The sequence below is a fragment of the Astyanax mexicanus genome, chromosome 2 (assembly GCF_023375975.1).
Source record: "Astyanax mexicanus isolate ESR-SI-001 chromosome 2, AstMex3_surface, whole genome shotgun sequence".
NCBI lineage: Eukaryota > Metazoa > Chordata > Actinopteri > Characiformes > Acestrorhamphidae > Astyanax > Astyanax mexicanus.
Window position 1 is genome coordinate 69,025,834 of NC_064409.1, and position 19,128 is coordinate 69,044,961.

General features: G+C 38.8%; 1 protein-coding gene across 4 annotated transcripts in view; it reads left to right on the forward strand.

Moving 5' to 3' along the window:
* The window catches only part of enox2 (ecto-NOX disulfide-thiol exchanger 2), a 381,399-nt gene that overhangs the window by 10,960 nt on the left and 351,311 nt on the right, over positions 1–19,128 (forward strand). For all 4 annotated transcript variants that reach the window (XM_049474865.1, XM_049474866.1, XM_049474867.1 and 1 more), the window contains one exon: positions 8,234–8,335. The gene's annotated coding sequence lies outside the window, so the exon portion shown is untranslated. The remainder of the gene's footprint in view (positions 1–8,233; positions 8,336–19,128) is intronic.

Sequence of the window (19,128 nt, forward strand, 5' to 3'; positions counted from 1 at the left end):
TAAAGTTTTTTCCTTTGGTCCAGACTGTGGTTTACAGTATCTTGTACACCTGTTATTTTTTTGTTCGGTCCAAACTGAAATCACCTAAAGTCCAGAATAAAAAATTCAGCTGTGAAAGCACCATTACTCACTTATGGATTCAAACCTGTTGAAGAAAGCACCAGGCTTTCTGGATCCACCCATGGGTTCCTTCTGATGTACAAACCGGTTCTCTGTCACAGTGTGGTGGCCTCATTTCCACAAAGTTAAAATGTATAAGGAGAGACGACTCTAACTCAGTCACAACCCAACATGCACTACACTTTCTATTTAAATGAATAGCATGTGAAGTGGACATATAGAGTAACCTCAGTCATGTTTGTTCAGTCATCTGTGCTCTTAAAAAGTGTGTTGCAAGAGTTCCCTGACATAGAGAAAAGTTTTTAATATAGGGCTTACCTTTAGAGACAGGGACAGACCATCCTCTGGGCTGAAATGTCACTCAGACAAAGGAGAATGAATAAACATGCAGAGTTCAGATAGACCACACCTGTGCAAATGTCTCAAAGATATGGCTTTGACATATAGGCTATATCAGAGATACCGACAGCACAGTCTGTCCTTTCTGACACAAACCTACCCAACCATTACACGTGTATCCTTCAAGAGAACATTTGTTCCCTGCCATGCGTATGGATGGTTCTTTAGAAAGAGCTGGACCTCAGAGAGGCTGGAAGGATTAGTGAGCTATTACATCTTTTATTTATGAACCTCGAGGTCTCATAGGTGCTAAATTCTGACTGAACCTGGGGCTGGGCTTTCATTAATGTCTTCATGTTCTTGGAACTTACTGAGCACAGGAGCTTCAAATGAAAGGAGGTTAGAGTAAAAATGCAGGTATCACTAAAAATGTAATTTCCTTTTGTGCAGCTTAAGCATGAAGGAATCCCCTTCAGGTGGGAACTGTGGTGATAAGTAGCTGCTAAAGGGTTTCTGGGTCATTTCTAAGCTAAATGTAATATAATATAAGCAGTTGCAAAATGTTACTATGCTGTTCCAAGTGGATTCAGTGTGTTTGCTGTGTTGTCATACAAGATCAGACGATATTGTTTATATCAATATACTATTGCATCTTAGACAATTAGAATATCACTGAAAAGTTAATAATTCAGTTTAAAATGTAAACTTCATATTGTATAGATGTATTACACACAGAGTGATCAATTTTAAGTGTTTTTTTTTCTTTTATTGTTGGCTTCCAGAAATTTTAAATATTATATAAGACCATTTGGTACTTTAGTCAGTGTGGGCAGTGTGCCAAGTCTTGCTGGAAAATGAAATACACATCTCCATAAAGATTAGAATATCATTGAAAAATTATTGCATTGCACTGACTTTAGACTTGATATAACACAGTGGACCAAAACCAGCAGATGACATGTCTCTCCAAACCATCACTGATTGTGGAAACTTCACACTAGATCTCAAGCAGCTCTAGAGACCACAGCTAGACATTTAAAAATGAATGGAAAAAATTATGGAATGACACCTTTAATTAGCTTAGCTTTACAGGTCTTGCTACCCAGCAGCGAGAGCTTCTAAATTATAGGGAAAACATGGTGACACCCCTGTTTCTTACTAGTGTTGCATTATCCCTTATAATCCAGTGTGCCTTATGTGTAAAAATGGACTAGAAAATAGACGTTTATTGATAGTGCGCCTTATAAAACACTGCACCTTATAGTGCGAAAAATACATTAACGTATAAAAAATGCCTGACAGAAAGAAGCAGCTGTGTAAGTCTCAGGCTCTGTGTTTATCTGGGGGTTGAGTGTCTGAAGCTAAGCCTACAGGCCTATATGTCAAACCCATATCTTTGAGACATTTGCACAAGTATCATTTATCTGAACTCTGAATGTCCATTCATTTTTCTGGGTCTGGCTGACATTTCAGCTGAGCAGATGATCTGTCCGTGTCTCTAATTTCACAACAACATTTCAATATGTCAGAGATTTCATATACTGCAGTCTTCAAACTCACAGTTTAACAAACGTGCTGTGGGTGGCTTAGAAAGATAATGCCTGTAATCTGTCATACTCTAAGCTGGGCACATCTAATAAGAATCCATCAGGTCCTTTCTGATTGGCTGTAGTTGTTTATGCAACCAACCCCAGACCCTTGCACATGTGCAGTGCACACACTACTGCTGTTGAATCCTTCTGCATAAGATATATACATGTACGGTGTGTTGGCAAAATTATTGGAACACCTCTCATTGGAACGCCTGCCAAATCAAGGGTAGTAAAAACGAGTTACTCTTGCTTTTGTTGGAGTAGCTGCCTCTACTGTCCAGGAAAGAATGATTTATATTAGATTTTTGAGCATTTCTGTAAGGATTTGAGTGTATTCAGTGACAAAAGTGCTTGAGAGGTCAGAATGACCACCACCCCACCTTATTCCTAATTCTCCAACTCACCCCAAAAGTATTGCTGCTTCACAGGTTACCACTGGGGGCTTTTTACCAGTCTAACCTGGTAACTTGCAGTTTCTGAGGCTGGTAACTCTGATTAACCTATCCAGAGCTAACTAATGCTTTTCCTTTCCTGGCATGAAAATAGACAAAAGTGCAGTTTTTAATTTTTTATCAATAAGGATGTAGCAGTAGGAGTTAGGTGCACTTAAAATCCTTAATTTTCCCAAAAATCATCAGTGTAACTTATGTATGAATTTTACCCATTAGGTTGTAAGGAGCATGGAAGCTACTCTTATAAATTACAGAGTATAGGGAGTTAGCACTGCTAACCTTAGCTGGGTAGCACTGCGAATCACGGCTGGGTAGCGCTGCTAACCGGGGCTGGCAAGCGCTGTTAACCCGGGGCTGGCTAGCACTGTTAACTGGGGCGGTCTAGCACTGTTAACCGGGGCTGGCTAGCACTGCCAACCGGGGCTGGCTAGCACTGTTAACCGGAGCTGGCTAGCGCTGTTAACCGGGGCTGGCTAGCGCTGTTAACCGGGGCTGGCTAGCGCTGGTAACCGGGGCTGGCTAGCGCTGTTAACCGGGGCTGGCTAGCGCTGGTAACCGGGGCTGGCTAGCGCTGTTAACCGGGGCTGGCTAGCGCTGTTAACCGGGGCTGGCTAGCGCTGCTAACCGGGGCTGGCAAGCGCTGTTAACCCGGGGCTGGCTAGCACTGTTAACTGGGGCGGTCTAGCACTGTTAACCGGGGCTGGCTAGCACTGTTAACCGGGGCTGGCTAGCACTGCTAACCGGGGCTGGCTAGCACTGTTAACCGGAGCTGGCTAGCGCTGTTAACCGGGGCTGGCTAGCGCTGTTAACCGGGGCTGGCTAGCGCTGGTAACCGGGGCTGGCTAGCACTGTTAACCAGGGCTGGCTAGCGCTGTTAACAGGGGCTGGCTAGCGCTGGTAACCGGGGCTGGCTAGCACTGTTAACCGGGGCTGGCTAGCGCTGCAAACTGGGGCTGGCTAGCGCTGCTACCCGGGGCTGACTAGCGCTGCTAACCGGGGCTGGCTAACCCTGCTAACCTGGGCTGGCTATTGCTGCTGCTAATGTGACTTATGTTGCGCCTTATAATCTGGTGTGCCTTATAGTGTGAAAAATATGCTAGATAACATTTGCATTATCTGACATTGCGTTTCTTGTAATGTGACAGTTGCACTTTATCACTTTGTAATGACGATACTGATACAACATATTGTGCATTTCTAATATGCAGTCAGTTATTTTGTATCTTCAAATGGTCACTTCCTGTCTAAGTAGACTCTGTGTCTCTCCGAGACTCTGGATCTGGCTCTGTGGGCCAATGAGCTTTCAAGTTCTTTTCCCATGAGGCACCACACACGACTGTGCTGATTGACAAAGACAAGCTCTGTTTAGGAGCTTTTCCCTCTGGTTGGATTGTTAAACGCTGTGCCCGCCTCGCACTGCTGGAGTGGATATAGAGGTTTAACTCACTTTTTCAGGGTGGTATTGATGTGCAATCAGGAGTTCCTGCTGGAGTTATTGTTGGTCCTAGCAGTGGCTGCAGTTTATAGATTTGTCTCGGCTTGGAACAGATTCTCTTTTCATCCTTAATGTTTGTAGATGATGTGAACTCAATGTGATTATATTCAAATCCTGATAAAAGTGAAGGCAGTACAAAGCTGATTCTTTTATTTGTCTTGTTATTCCAGTGAGTCTTTAGATAACTATTTATAAACACAGGGACGTAAAATAAATAAATAACCCCATGTTTATTTGCTGTGATGTGTTTATAGTGCCAGACTTGGACGTATATCAGAGGAGTTATAAGAGCAGGGTGTTAGCTATGCTGTTGGCTTATTTTTATGAAAGTGCTGTTGGCTGCTGTACTTGTAGTTTGTGTACTTCTGCTTTTTTTGGCGTTGCTGGTTTATTGAAGTGCGCAGTGCATGGATGGATCCTGTAGAGCTGACTGGCAGGATGACAGGGTTTATGGTTAGGTTAGGTTAGGTTAGTCGAGTTTAACGCCACATCAGCTTCGTCAGCTATTTCGTGGCAGGATAGGTAACGTTTATACACAAGGTTCTATGATCTCGTCCTCAGAAGAGGACTCGTAGGTCGGTAACAGTACACCTAAGGGGCAGTGACTCACACACTCACACCTAAGGGGCAATTTCAACCAAGTTCCAATTAGCCTGAACGCGCCGTCTTTGGACTGTGGGGGGAAACCGGAGAACCCGGAGGAAACCCACGCAGACACGGGGAGAGCGCACAAACTCCGCACAGAAAGACCCGGGTCGCCCCAGCCGGGAATCGAACCCAGGCCGTCTTGCTGTGAGGCGAAAGTGCTACCCACTGCGCCACCGTGCCGCCCCATGACAGGGTTTATCATAACAGTAGTAGAGTGAAGCTTATGCAGCAAAACAGTTTCGAATACGCCAGTGGTGCTATACTGAGGAAAATGTGCAGCCTGATCGTTGTTGCTGAAATTTAGTATTTATTTATTTGCCTTTTAAATGCTGTTAAAATTTAGCTCAGAGTGGCAGGCTGGCAAAGATCAGCAGTCAAGTCCATAAGACTGAGTTTACATTAAAAGCCTCATTAATACATTTAGGTCTTTTGCTCAGATTAGATTGTTTGTCTATTTTGACAGTTCTGCCAAACCATACTGTTACTTCCTTTGAGGGGTGGGTGATTTGGTCTTTAAGTATTATAATAATATTACAATATTTCCTGGTATTTGTGCAGTGATATTCTTGCCGATGTGACAATATGTTGAATTGTTTTATATTTATTTCAAGGATATACTACATAAATACTATAATCTATTATTTTTATTTTGTATACATACAAAATACTATAAACACTAGTCTATATTATAAACTATTTCATAAACTTACAAGTAATGTAACAACAAAAATCTACCACAAAACAAAAGTTCAGCATATTTAGTGCATGCATAACAAGTAAATACAGTAATCTGCATTTAGTAGCTAAACAAGTACAACTTATATTGATTTCAAGAATATTGCTCACACTATCTCTATATTGTGGATTTTTTTTAAACAGTGTGTAATATATAGTAATGCAAAACTAAATATTGCAATAGTCAGATATACTAGTGTATCTAAATACAATATCATTGAAAAGTTACTTTATTTCAGTAATTCAGTTCAAAATGTGAAACTCATATAGTATATAGATGTATAACACACAGAGTGATCTATTTTAGGTGTTAATTTCTTTTATTTTTGATGATTATGGCTTACAGCCAATGAAAACCCAAAAATCAGTATCTCAGAAATTTTGAATATTATATAAGACCAATTGGTACTTTTGGCAGTGTGGGCAGTGTGCCAAGTCCTGCTGGAAAATGAAATCTGCATCTCCATAAAAGTTGTCAGCAGAGGGAAGCATGAAGTGCTGTAAGATTTTCCAGGAAAACACAGTGGACTAACACATGACTTAGCAGACGGCCCCCACTGCCAAAGGTACCAATTTGTCTTATTTAGTATTAACATTTTCTGAGACACTGATTTTTGGGTTTCCATCTGTAAGCCAAAATCATCAACAATAAAATAAATAAACTCTCTCTCTGTCTATTTTTTTTTTCTTACACATCAAGTGTAAAAGCACTCTTGATTGTTTCATTGATTTGCTGTGATGGTCAACAGAGGAGGCAAAATTACAAAAATTGTGTCACAATCCCAGTACTTACGGAGCTGCCTGTATACGACGTATTGGCAGAGTTATTTTAAAAAGTGAGCAAGTGATAAATAGGCTGTGTTCCAAGGTCAGACTTGGTGTAAATGCCTCTGGAATGCGGATGAGGGTGAAATTGCTCTGACAATAAAAAAGGATTAGGGATAATGTGCTTTAAAATTCCTCTGGCCTTTTCGGCATGCCTTCTACGTTCCTCTCTACCTTCTGCCTTCTATATTTATTGAAGGCTACTGGAGTTATTTTAAAGCCTCTGTGTTTTTGATGCCTAGGCCTGTGCTCCTACTTCAGCAGGCTATTTTTACTGTCTCTCACGTCTCAGACGGAACGATCTGCAGAACCTGACCTCAGTCGAATCCGTTTTCAGCTGCCTCGGGCCACGTTGGCATGTTTTGCAGAGACCATTACGATAGTGAAACAATAGCCCAATTTAGCTGCCACTTATTTCTCCTCTTTGGCTACTGTTGTTTTCTGTTTGCAGAAGGGTGAGCAGTGTCTTTCATCACAAAAGACTTTGTTGACCCTCAAGGGCAGCGGGGAAATGAGAAAAGATGTAGATGGGAAAAGATGCCACATTCACCAATCAATAGGACTGTTTGGTAGTCTATGCTTGTCTGTCAGAGGAGGCTGCTATCTCTGTCCTGAGCAAAACAACAGACACACACTGAATATTGAGAGTTTTGTAGGGTCTGATTCTTCCCTGCAAGTGATCTCAACAACAGCAGGGTCAAATCAATATATCTGTGGATCAATAATGTCAACTGATATTGAGGGTGCGGTATTTGTGTAAATGCTGGTGATTTTTAATGGATTACCTACATTGTAGCAAACCTCTGGTCTGAGTACAGCTATTCAGAGATGGAATAATAAGAAATCATTAACAAAAAAAGGTCACAATAGGTATTTTTGTTTGGGTTATATATTGTTCCAGAAGTAATTGGTATAAACAATATTATTGAAATTTTAATACCCCTCACAATGACACAATAAAAATATGAAAAAATAATGAAGCAGTACCCACCTAACAGAACCCTAACAGCCATCTGGGATACCATAGTAATCACTAAGGATCATCACATCAAACAACTAGAATACAATAACATACACATCATAACAATCACCGTGGAAGCAACATGGAATACCAGTGTAACCACACACAACAGTCTAGCAACAGCCTGTAAAAGTGGAATCTTCAGAAAATGCACTTTATCCGATATCAGTCAACAATACGTTGTGTGAAAATAATAATATTGGATACTGTTAATACACTGCCTGACCAAACAAAAAGCCACCACCTGGATTGAAGTAAGTAAATGATGTGGGGTTGATGCTGCAGTTGTTCAGCAACAGTATGTGCTGAAAGAATGAGGTCAGCTGACTACCTGAATATACTGAATATAAACCAGGTTATTCCATCAATGGATTTTTTTTTTTCTCTGATGACACGTTTTTATTCCAAGATGACAATGCCAGAATTCATGGAGCTGGAATTGTGAAAGAGTGATTCAGGGAGCATGAGATCATCATTTTCACACATGGATTGAGAGAGAGTTCACCACAGAGTCCAGATCTTAACCTCATTGAGAATCTCCAATGTGCTGGAGAAGACTTGGTGCAGCGGTCAGACCCTACCATCATAAATGCTGCTGATCTTGGTGAAAAATTAATGCAACACTGGATTGAAGCTTATCGAAACAATTTCACAGCAATTACGTGCTGCAATCAAAGCAAAGGACGGTCCGACTAAATATTAGAGTGTGTGTGGGTTTTTTTTTGGGCCAGGCTGTGTACAATATTTTGCAATTTAAAATATTGCATATATGATCATTATTGTAATATTAAAGAAATCTGTCAGGCCTTAACCAACAGAAACATCACTGTGGTTTGTAATCAGTAGTTTCTGGGGTCTTCATCTCCATACAGATTGTATTTGCGTACAGCAGAGGGCTATTCATGAGCAGTAATGCTCAGCAGCAGTTTAGAATGAGAGGATGGAGCAGCACTTCCAGTCATTCTCTCTTCTCCAGTCTAATTGGCCTCCCACTGTTTATTTGCAGAGGTGGACCGATTGTATAATGGAGCGGTGACCGTCGTAATGGCCCCTGAGTCGCAGCACCTGCGAAGCTGAGCCGTGGACGTGGCCAGAGTGTTTTGAACGGGTAAGTCAGGGCGCTGGATTGCTTCTTGTTATTCAGAGCAATGCCATGGTTTATTTAAGCCTGTTTTATATGGCTGTACAGTGGCCCCTTTTTCCATGACTTTGTTCTCATGCCAGTCACATTCTTCTTAGTGTCTAATTTCACACACTGGAAATAATAAGCCTTGCTAGTGTGACAAGTCAATCTGTGTAATTCTGTGTGAGGTTGCTGAGGTTTCTGCATACAATCAGGCTGATTTTTCTCTTTTTTTCCTTCCCTTGGCTTTGTTAAAACACATTTATATGCAGATGAAGACATTTAGCTGGGATTAAATCATGGCCACTGATTCACTGGAGAGTTCAAGTTGTGTAGCTACCATTTCTGCTTCCATTAAAATTCTCAGTATCTCATCTCTTGTTGGAATTTAACCATTTGTGAGATGTGTGTTTAAGCAGGAGATGGTAGAAGAGATTGACAGTGCTCCAGCTCCCTAAAGATTAAGTATTTCAGCGTTCAAACACTCGAACTCCAACAGCCAGAAGCAGACGTTCACACAAATGGAAGTCTTGTAGTGTGTGTGTGTGTGTGTGTCTATTTTTAGCAGTGTGAGTTGTAATGCTGATTTGAACCAAAACCATGTTGTAAGATATAAAATGCGTGAACTAACCTGTCTTGCCACCAGAGCTTGTGTTATTTATAATTAATAAATCGTGTTTTATGTTCACACATTGTCAGGTTTTCACACCTGTTTCTAGAGGGTGAATAGTATGAGGATATATTTTATTGTATTGTGTTAAATTTTCTTACCATATCGATGATACACTTTTTTTTTCAACATATGTAGGATATCATCAGTGCTTTATCAACAATACAAACCCAATTGCGGTCTGAGTCTGTGGGTCTATTATACTTATTTACCAAAAGCATAATTAGTTGAGTTTAATTGGATGAACTGCTGTATATTTTGAATGAGTCACTGATGCATTTTGACTGTGAACATGTGTATCAATATAAATATTGCGTATTGTGAAAATATCATTAAATATCGTGAAATTCTATTTTCATCATATCACTCAGCAAATAAATTAAATAAAGAAAACCTAATTTTTCCGTTTGATGTTTGTTTTTGCTGCAGAGGTTGATAAACATCAAGAACATTTACAGAAAAATTGCCGTTTGCTGGCATAGACCACAGGAATTGGTTGTTGATTGGCTATGTTGAAGCTTGGCAATCCCCTCCAGGTGCCTCTAGCTGTACCGTACCTCTGTCTGTGAGGAATCAGCTAGAGGATTTATTCTTTGGCCCGAGTTCAGAATCCAATCCAAGGTGTGTTTGGCAGCATGTGTGCAGTCTGTCATTATTTCATCTGGATCAGTTTAGACCCAGTTTCCTCTAACATTTATGATTTGTAAAGATACAGGCATACAGTTAGTTTTTTTTAAGTTAAAATCTAGTTAAAATTTGTATATGCAAGTACACTTACAACTACACTAACAAATAAGTGTGACATTACTTTTGAAATGGTACAATTTTGCATTTTTCTAAATAAAGACAAGCAAAACCCCAGTTGTCCTCCTAAATATGCATTTATTGCTTTTCTAAATAAAATACTGGATTAAACCCCAATCTAGGTTGTGTCTGTGTCTCATAGAGACAATAAAGTCATGATGAATCATTATCTTGTATCCATTTAAACACCATATGGTACTGAATTTGTCTTTAATGATGTTTGGAAGTGATTCATTGGAATCTGTTGTTCATTCATGGCAGATTTTTTACATAGATGACAATACAGCACAGTAACATTTAACCTTTGAACAGCCCCAGACAGCAACATCAGCCTGACAGAGTCCGCTCTTACTGAGCCTAATTTCCACAATGTATAATTTTCACTTTTAAAGCTTCTTAATGTTCCTTTTCTTTCTAAAGAAAAAGGAAGAAGCCTGGTGTGTTAAATCTGACTCCAGTTTCAGTATGGTGTCCAACACCTGCTGTGGTTTGATGTGAATTTTAAATAGGACCACCTGGTGTAGCTGAATTATAAAAAACATATTTTTTTATTTATTTGGACTGTAGTTTCTTAGCAGTATCCTACGTTTAGGAGAAGACCCTATTAACTTTTAGACTTACCAATAAAAAGTGGTATATACAATAAATATGTATTCATACAGCAGTAAAACAAAGCATTATGACCACTTCCTTGTTTCTACGCCCATTATCTATTTTTGTTCAGCTCCACTGAGCATATAGGCACACTTTTTACACAGTTTACAAGAACTTTTATGGTTGATAATGTCTGATCACATATTAATTGTTTTACTTGGAGCTCTCTGAAGTCTAGTGCATGATCATGATAATTTGTGAACTGCAATTTACAGATTATTATAAATTATACAGTATAAAGGAAAAGTGGGGATAAAACAAAATTGGAGAATAGTTTTCTTTGCATAGTATTTTTTTTCCTTAGAAAGAAAGAATCTGTGCAGTGGATGGGAGAGCCGGTGTTTAAAAACTCCAGCAACACTACTGTGTATAATGATTGTAGAAGTATATAAACAAGGAGGTGTCCATAATGTTACACATGGTCTATGGAGGCTGCATGCAGGCATTGCTTTGGATCATAAATACTAGCTTTTTTGTTTACTGAATCCTGTGAAGAAAGAGCAGTTTATCTGTACCTATGATCAATGGGCTGTCCAACTTCCTACACTCGCTAGCATCACGTATATCTCCCGGACAGTAAACGAGTGTGTGGGTTAGTCACTGGAGGAATAAGGCTATTGTAGTGCTGATGATTTCTGAAAGCGGGGGCATGAAGGAATAATGATGACAAAAAAGCTTATTTTCCCAGACAGTCAGTCCTACGCTGCGTAAAGGTGCACTGCTTGATCTGGATTAAAGCACAGGTATTGGGTGCAGAGGGGATGGACCCGAGAATAGAACTGCCTTGATTATATCAATAAGCTCCCATCAAAGCGCTTGAAGGACAGCGTTCTTTACACAGCTTGAGGATAAACTCCTGGCTGTACTGTGAGATGCAGATGGATATGGCTGGCCTCTGATACCCCAACAGCTGCTCTGCTCCCTTCCTCACTCTTTTTTTAGAGTATTCAGGGGATTTATTTGGCAGGTCTCCAGTTTAGCCTACTGTTTTTCTCTTGCAGACTCTTGTGATTGATGATGAATATTGAATTCTGATGATAAATAGACCAAAGTTTTGTAAGAAAATAACACAAATCATCAGACATTAAAACTCTTCCGTATTTTCATATTAATCTACAATGAAGTTGTTAGGAAATGCATAGTTATAAGGTTTTAGGGTCAATTTAAACTACCTGTAACTATGGACCCTATGTCGTAGCTTGTCGCGCACCCCAAACCCCACTTTCCCTCCCCAGAAATGTTACTGTTTATGACGCGAGCAGCAGCAGCTGATTGATCCGCTGAGCCTTGTGTTCCTGCCCACAGGTTTCTTGTTTTAACTGTACATACTATATTAGATATTAGCATACTTTATGGACTATAAGGTGCACTGTATTATAAGATGCATTTTAAGCGACAATAGTAAGGAACAAGGGAGTCGCACAGTGATCTACACAGATTTCTCTCCTTAAAACTTCCTTTATTTGGGTGAGTAAATCACTTCCGTTTATTTACAGTAAGCTTAGATTTCCAATATTTTCAACAGAGCGGGTGGCAGCAGAGCTAATGGCGGTTAGCAGCTCTTAGCGCTAGTGAATGCTGCCCGACAGCACTACACTGAGGAACCCTGAATGTTATGGTAACCTAGGCCGATATCAGCTATAGGTTCGTCCTACTTAGCTTATTTTAACACGGTAAACATGCAAAATACTGTGTAATATACTCACCTCTGGACACCGAAAGAGCTAGCGCCGGAGCTAGTATTAGCTAAAAACTCCTTTATAACGCTGCACTTCTGCTGAGTGGCTTTACTGCTCCTTACAACCTGACTGGTAGCATTTATACATATATTATAGTGTGAAAAATATGTGTTTATTTAAAAAATGGGTTTAATGCACCTTATTTATACATAATTAGTGCAATATGTTTGTTATAATGACTTATTATATACATGTAAATATCACTGAGCTGCTGTTGTATATTTTGCAAGTTCTATTATGTAAGCATTAAGTTATTAATGCATTGATGCTACATTGAGATATTGATGCTAAAACTATATATTGTGCAGCCCTAGTTTAGAATCCAATTTCTATATTAAAATCATCATGTAATTGAGTAAGTTGAAAGTTACATCAAGTAGTGATGATAAAGATAGTATCCTTCTTATTATAGTCAGGAGCTTTACATTTATGTGAATGAAGTATATAACTGATTAAGATTTAATTTGTTCCATTATGTATTTTTTCTAAACAAAGAAAATACCTTTAAAAATATTTTGCATAGCATCAGTTGTTACACATTTAAAGAGCCATTTATATGCTAAATGCACAGCACATCTCATAAGGAGCTTGTAATATATAAACAGTGTTTGTATACTCAGCCATCACTCGCTCATTTACTCATTCTCAGTGTTGCTCAGAGTATCGCTTAATGATTTATGCATCACTGCACACTAAGCACACACTTGGTGTTTTCTCCGGAAAATGAGCTGCACGTCAGAAAACACACGGAAACGTCTCACAGAAAGTAGAAATCTGTGCTGAGATGAATGTAGAGCAGGCCATTAAAAGCCTAGGACCCCTGTTTGAGTGTTTTTTTTTTTTTTCCGAGCTGTTGAGATATGCAGCTAAGCCGTGCTTGTCTCCATCTCGACATTTAGGAAATAAATATTGCACTACATTGAGCAATGTTTGCACAGTTTTTTCCCCTTGGTGCTTTCGCCCCAGTTAAGAAAAGGAGTCTGAAGTGAAGCTGAAGTCTGGAAGCAGTGGATCAGAGGTTAGGGAGTGAAATGGACTTGAGATTTGGGATTGAAACGTTGCGTTTTTGTGTAGATATTGGCCCTGCAAACTTTGGACGATGGAATGAATGGGAAATTTGCTGAAAGATCAGGTCCTGGTAAAGCCATTTGGCTGCTTTCCATTTCCAGCTATACTCCGGAGTCCAGAATGCAAGTTGTTGCTTTATTGCTTTGGGATCGAGAATTCGCTTCCTGTTATTATGCCAGTAGTACCTTCTCTCATTGACTTAAGGGGAAGCCAAGGACATTTGATCCGGCGGAGTTGTGCATGGACTGTAAACACAAGTTCACTGGTGCACAAGAACACAAATGAAGCCTGGTCACGGTGGAGATATGTGGCTGAATGTGTATCTGAATAACCCCTGAAATGTAAGCAGTGTTTAAACAGCGGCAACAAATAGCAATTACTTTAATTTCTCCTAATTGCTAATAATTCCACAAAGCCTCTCGCAGAGCATCGCAAATAAACAGAGAGGGTTTAGGCTCTGCAAACACGGCAAGGGCACGATACCGATTGCTGGTCGCTGCCGGTAAGGCTAATTGGTTTTAGAAAGAACTACATCCAATTCCAGAGCTCAGAAATTGCTACATAGCAACGTTATGCAATGTTTGCCTCAGGAATCATTTTGAATACACTTCATCCACAGGCAGCTCTCCGTCATGAGAAGTCTGACTCACTTAGTTTTCATATAATTGCTATTTCAGAATGTTGAAACTTTTTATACCCATACGGAACATTGAGAACTCTTCTGCTCAGGGACTTCATTGAGAAATGTGAGCATAAAAAAGCTTCTAACAAATAGCAAACTCTCTTCAGCGGCAGCCAGCAGTGTGCTGTTGATCTGCTTAAAGAACATTTAGAAGAGCTTAAGTCATTTGGAGTTGTGTGGAGTCTTGAAAATAAGTGATTATCCGTTGAATTAATGAGGTTTTTTGAAATATTGAATGGAGAGTGGAGTCCTGAGTGTTGCTTGGAAGGAAAAAAAGCTGCCTATAAAGCAGAGCAATGGGCTGCAGCTTATCAAGAGTAGAAATAGAGTCTTGCTAAACGAAGTGATTTATAATGCTTGCGGATGAGAACATTAAGGGTTGGGTAATGACATGAGTCTTTTTTGGTTTTCATTTAAATATCTTGAAATTTTGATAGAAAAAATGCTTCCCATTCACTACAGTTAAGCAACAGATATTAGATGATTTAGAGTGAATATATTTAACTTGTGTCTTTTCTTATTTTTCAGAATCATATTTACACTAATACATATCAAGATCTCTAAAAATGCAAAAGTCTACTTTTGTTTCTACAGTAAAAAAAAAAATCTATACAAAAGGGAAACATTTCTGTTTTTATTTTAAATTGGCATGATTGGGGGAGTGACTTTGTTGAAGTCTAAAATGTTATGCATTGTACATGGACATTATCTTTAAATTTACAAATATAAAATAAAGATTACGTGTGTCAATTCTAAAAATTGCAACTCTCTACTAAGTCAGTACTTCATTTTAAATTTGTTTTTTTACCCAGTCTCTCTCAGTTATACTTTTTGGACGTCTTAATTTGTCCAAGATCTATACCCAAACCAGCGTGTAAAAAATTTGTTTTGCCTTAGCTGTGGGTTTTGCTCTGATCATCTGTAATCACAGACAGTGATTAGACAGTGATAGCTGAGGTTTTATTTTGTCTTCTTGGTCTTGTCTAGACTTCCACGGTTCCTCTTAACTGCTGGGAGGAACCCATGGTTTGAGGTTTGGCTCAAGGTTGGAAAAATCAGTGTATTTATTACGCTCTGGAGTTCTCCTCTTCTGACTCTTAGGGCGTTTTCACATGTCCGCATCAAGGTTCATGTCTTTAATACATTGTGTATATTTGGTCTGGTTAGTTTAGTAAGCGGACTGAAGAACTACTACTACATCTGAGCCAACTGGAAAAGTGTTGTCACACTGCAGATGAACCAGACTATGGTTCAGTAGATCCGGACTGAGACCACCTCGTTTGGTCTGAACCAAACTGGTGCTTTGGTCAGGACCGTGGTTTGCGCCCTTTCTCATCTGCTATTTTGGTTCGGACCTAAATTGGAAAGTCAGAAAGGCTGGACCAAATGAGGCAGGTGTGAAAGCATCCTTAATGGCAACTATTGGCCATCCTAATCTTTCTGACCAGGCCTAATGATTTAATTTAGTACAATATTTCACTGTTCAAATTCAAATGTAGTTGAAAAACATTTCAATCAGCCCACCACCTAAACTTATCTGATCTTTGTTTTTATTTTGAAATTTGCTTTGCTTCTTCTTATCAGCTTCTGATCTTCATGTAAAAACAGTGCCAGGTGAGATTGTCTGAGAATTTATTACATTCTAGAGTTCTTCTCAGCTGAACTTTCTTAATGGAATTTGCTAACATGGCTATATAGTACTAACATGTCAGTTTAAAATCGGGCAAGTTAACTGAGTAATTGCAGTGCCTAGTCTTAATATGCAAGCTAGAAGAAGCTATGCAATATGTAGATGTTCTCATGAATGTTTACATATAAGCACTTAAAGTGAGAGAGTGCTTTAAACAATACAAACAACAAACAATATACAGGGGATATAGTATAGTCCAATTAATAGATGACACTCACAATGTGATTTATTTATGTGTGGCTATAGATATACTAAATTAGCCTAGAAACGTATGCATTGTTTAAAGTTCTAAGTGAAACAAGGTGAGTGAGATGAGAAAGTTATTTGGTGGTCTTTGCTGTATGCAGTGTAACTGAGTATATTTTTGGGAAAGTGCAGAGTAAGTTTGTATGGGGTAAAGGTGTAACGATAAGGTGTGGTTTCCCATAGAGATCCACAGTGGGAATCATTCAGGTGAGGTGTGTGAGTGATGGGGTACAGACTGATACACCTGTGCTACTGGCTGATAAGCAGCAGGATGGCCAGGGGGAGGAAGCTCCCTCGGAACGGGTTGGTCCTCAACTTTCTGCTTCTGTAATTCCTGCTGCTCCACAGCTGTGAAAGACAGTATATATAGACTGCATGACATCATGCAAAAAACCTTGTATGTCCAAGTTAGCAACTTTTTTATAGAATAAGGAAAAGACATTAACTTTTAGGGGGACATGTTATGCGAAACTCACTTTTTGCATGCTCTCACCCGTCAACCTCCCCTAGAGCCCCACTCACTAAATCACTTAAAGAAACGGCATATCGGTCTGCTGGTTTAGCATCGTCCTTTGTCTGATGGAGAAATTTCTACCTACTGTTCGTGGCAAGTCAGCAGATGAGGTAGAAAAAAGTAGTTTTAAATAACGATTTTTGTGCTTCTTTCACAGTTAAGCATGAACTAGCTTGTTCATGTCTTGCCATTTAGCACAAGCGAACACTAACATGTTGTAAACCCTCAGCAGTAAACATGGGGTATGGCCAGCAGCAGCTTATTTGCATAAAAGTGAGAGATCATACAATATACAAAAAATACATAAACAATATACAATATAAAAAATATATGTTTATAGTGCAGCCTTAGTGTAAAGATTCATATACAGCTCTGGGGGAAAAAAACACACAAATGATGAATTTCTTTGATTTCACCAAATAAAAACCTCAAAGTTATCCAAAAGCAGTGTGTAAGACTGGTGGAGGAGAACATACCAATATGCATGAAAACTGTGATTAAAAAACATGGTTGTTCCACCAAATAACCAAATATTTATTTGTGAACTCTTAAAACTTTATGAATATGAACTTGTTTTATTTCGTTATTTCAGGTCTGAAAGCTCTGCATCTTTTTGTGATTTCAGGCATTTCTCATTTTCTGCAAATAAATGCTCTAAATGACAATATTTTTATTAGTAATTTGGGAAAAATATTATTTGTAGTTTATAGAATAAAACTACAATGTTCATTTTACTCAGACATATACCTATAAATAGCAAAATCAGAGAAACTGATTCAGAAACTAAATTGGTCTCTTAATTTTTTTTCTAGAGCGGTATGTCAAAAGGTACAAAAAAAAAAACTAAATTGAGAAACAATTATTCCATGTATTTAAAGTTTTATTTGTATGCACCAAAATCTACTTCTACTTCTACTGCTACCAGAGAGCCCAGCTCAAAAAAGAGCTTAGACTTTCCTTTTACTCTCACAATGTTCTTAGAGTCAAACGGTGGAATGAATCTCCTTTTCTGGAAGATAAAGTGGCTACAGCAGGTCACAGCCTAAAATGACAGGAGAAAAAGTTTAACTCAAATCTCTATTGAGAAATCAAATTTCTTCTGAAGTGTGTCGCCTTATTACAGAGTTTCTGGTGCTCGGCCCGACTATCCACAGGTGCCAGTGTGCCCCAGAGTGGTTGAACTGAAATTATATTTTTCTCTGACCTTCAAGCAGTATCCTTATAGCACGTAAGGCTGTTAAACACCACTGCCCTTTTCAAAGCCGCTGTGATTTGAAGGAGGGAGTCAGAATTCCCCAAATCACACCATGTAGCAGTTAAGACTTAAGAGCCTCGCTAAAAGTCACATGTAGGGCAGAAACATTAGCACTTGTTGTCAAGTACAAAGTGAATATCTATTAGTCAGCGTCGCACATCGTTTCAGGGGTGCTTTACTCCTCTCTCGTCTCAGAGAGAATTACTGCCAGGCTGTCGCACATCTCCCTGTTTTCACACATTGTTAAAGATAATGCCTTTAAATCCAGGAGCAATTAGTTATCCCTGAGATTTGTTGATTCTTGTCTAAGCATGCTTACAGGCTCCTGGTTCATCTGAGTACAGCACATGTTAAAGACAAACAAAGCTAATGAATCCAAATTCCCAAGTCTGGATTCCCAGACGTGTGCATGTTCTGTGTGAGAAAGTGTCTAGCGATTGGGATTCCAGCAGATAATTTGGGTAAATCCTTGTATTCACTCAACAAACAAAGATGATTCTCTCCAAATGGCAATTACTATTGTTCTTTACTTTGTTCAGAACATGTTTAAAGCAGGATGCAACATTACGGGCATGGACATAGCTTTAAATTTACATTTCAAGAAATTTAATCTGAGTTCAAATAAATCCAATGGATGTTTCAGGAAAATATAAACTATCTTTTGTAATTTGTTCAACGAAGGTCACAAACATAACATGAAATGAAAATGGCTCTGTTTTCAGTTTTTCCAGTCATTTCCTTTGTAGGTTCTTTATTAAACCTCTTATTATGTTAATTTGTCAGGAACAGCAATGGAGTTCCAGGGTTAAAAAAAATCCTTACAAGCAGTGTAAATATTTTTTTTTACTAATTCCATTGCTAATTATTCTATCAATATTTAGTGCAAGGGTGTTCCTGACCTCTAAACAGGTAATGGTTCAATTAGGATAATTCACTCGTTATTCATAAAAAGAAAATACATGTTCAAACTTTTTAAATGTTCTTTACTTTATTACTGTTAAAAGACCAACATATAAAACAATAATTTTACATAACATTAAAACATAACATTGCAATTTTGTTTTAGTTTTCATGTTCTATATTGAATAAAGTAATTAAGGCAAGCAGAAGAAGTTTCATACTGAAAAATTACATTAAACTGTCTAAAATGTGGGTTAATTTATTGGTTTGCTACCAGCAGCTGATTATTTGATAAGAAAGAGACTATTGTGATTTTTGATTCTAGGGTCAAGATTCAGCTGGATTAGTCTAGGGATATTTTATGGTACACATGTCAGCATTATACAGAACTCGAGGGCACAGTGTGCTGGCTTCCCTGGATCTGTTTCTAATCTAGGAAAGGCTAGCTAAGCAAGTCTTTAGATCCATATCATTGTCGTCTAAACACTTATAAGTAGGGTTTCAGTCAGACTGAAATTAGCATGTTCTGTGGTAAACAGAATGGTTTCATGCTGTT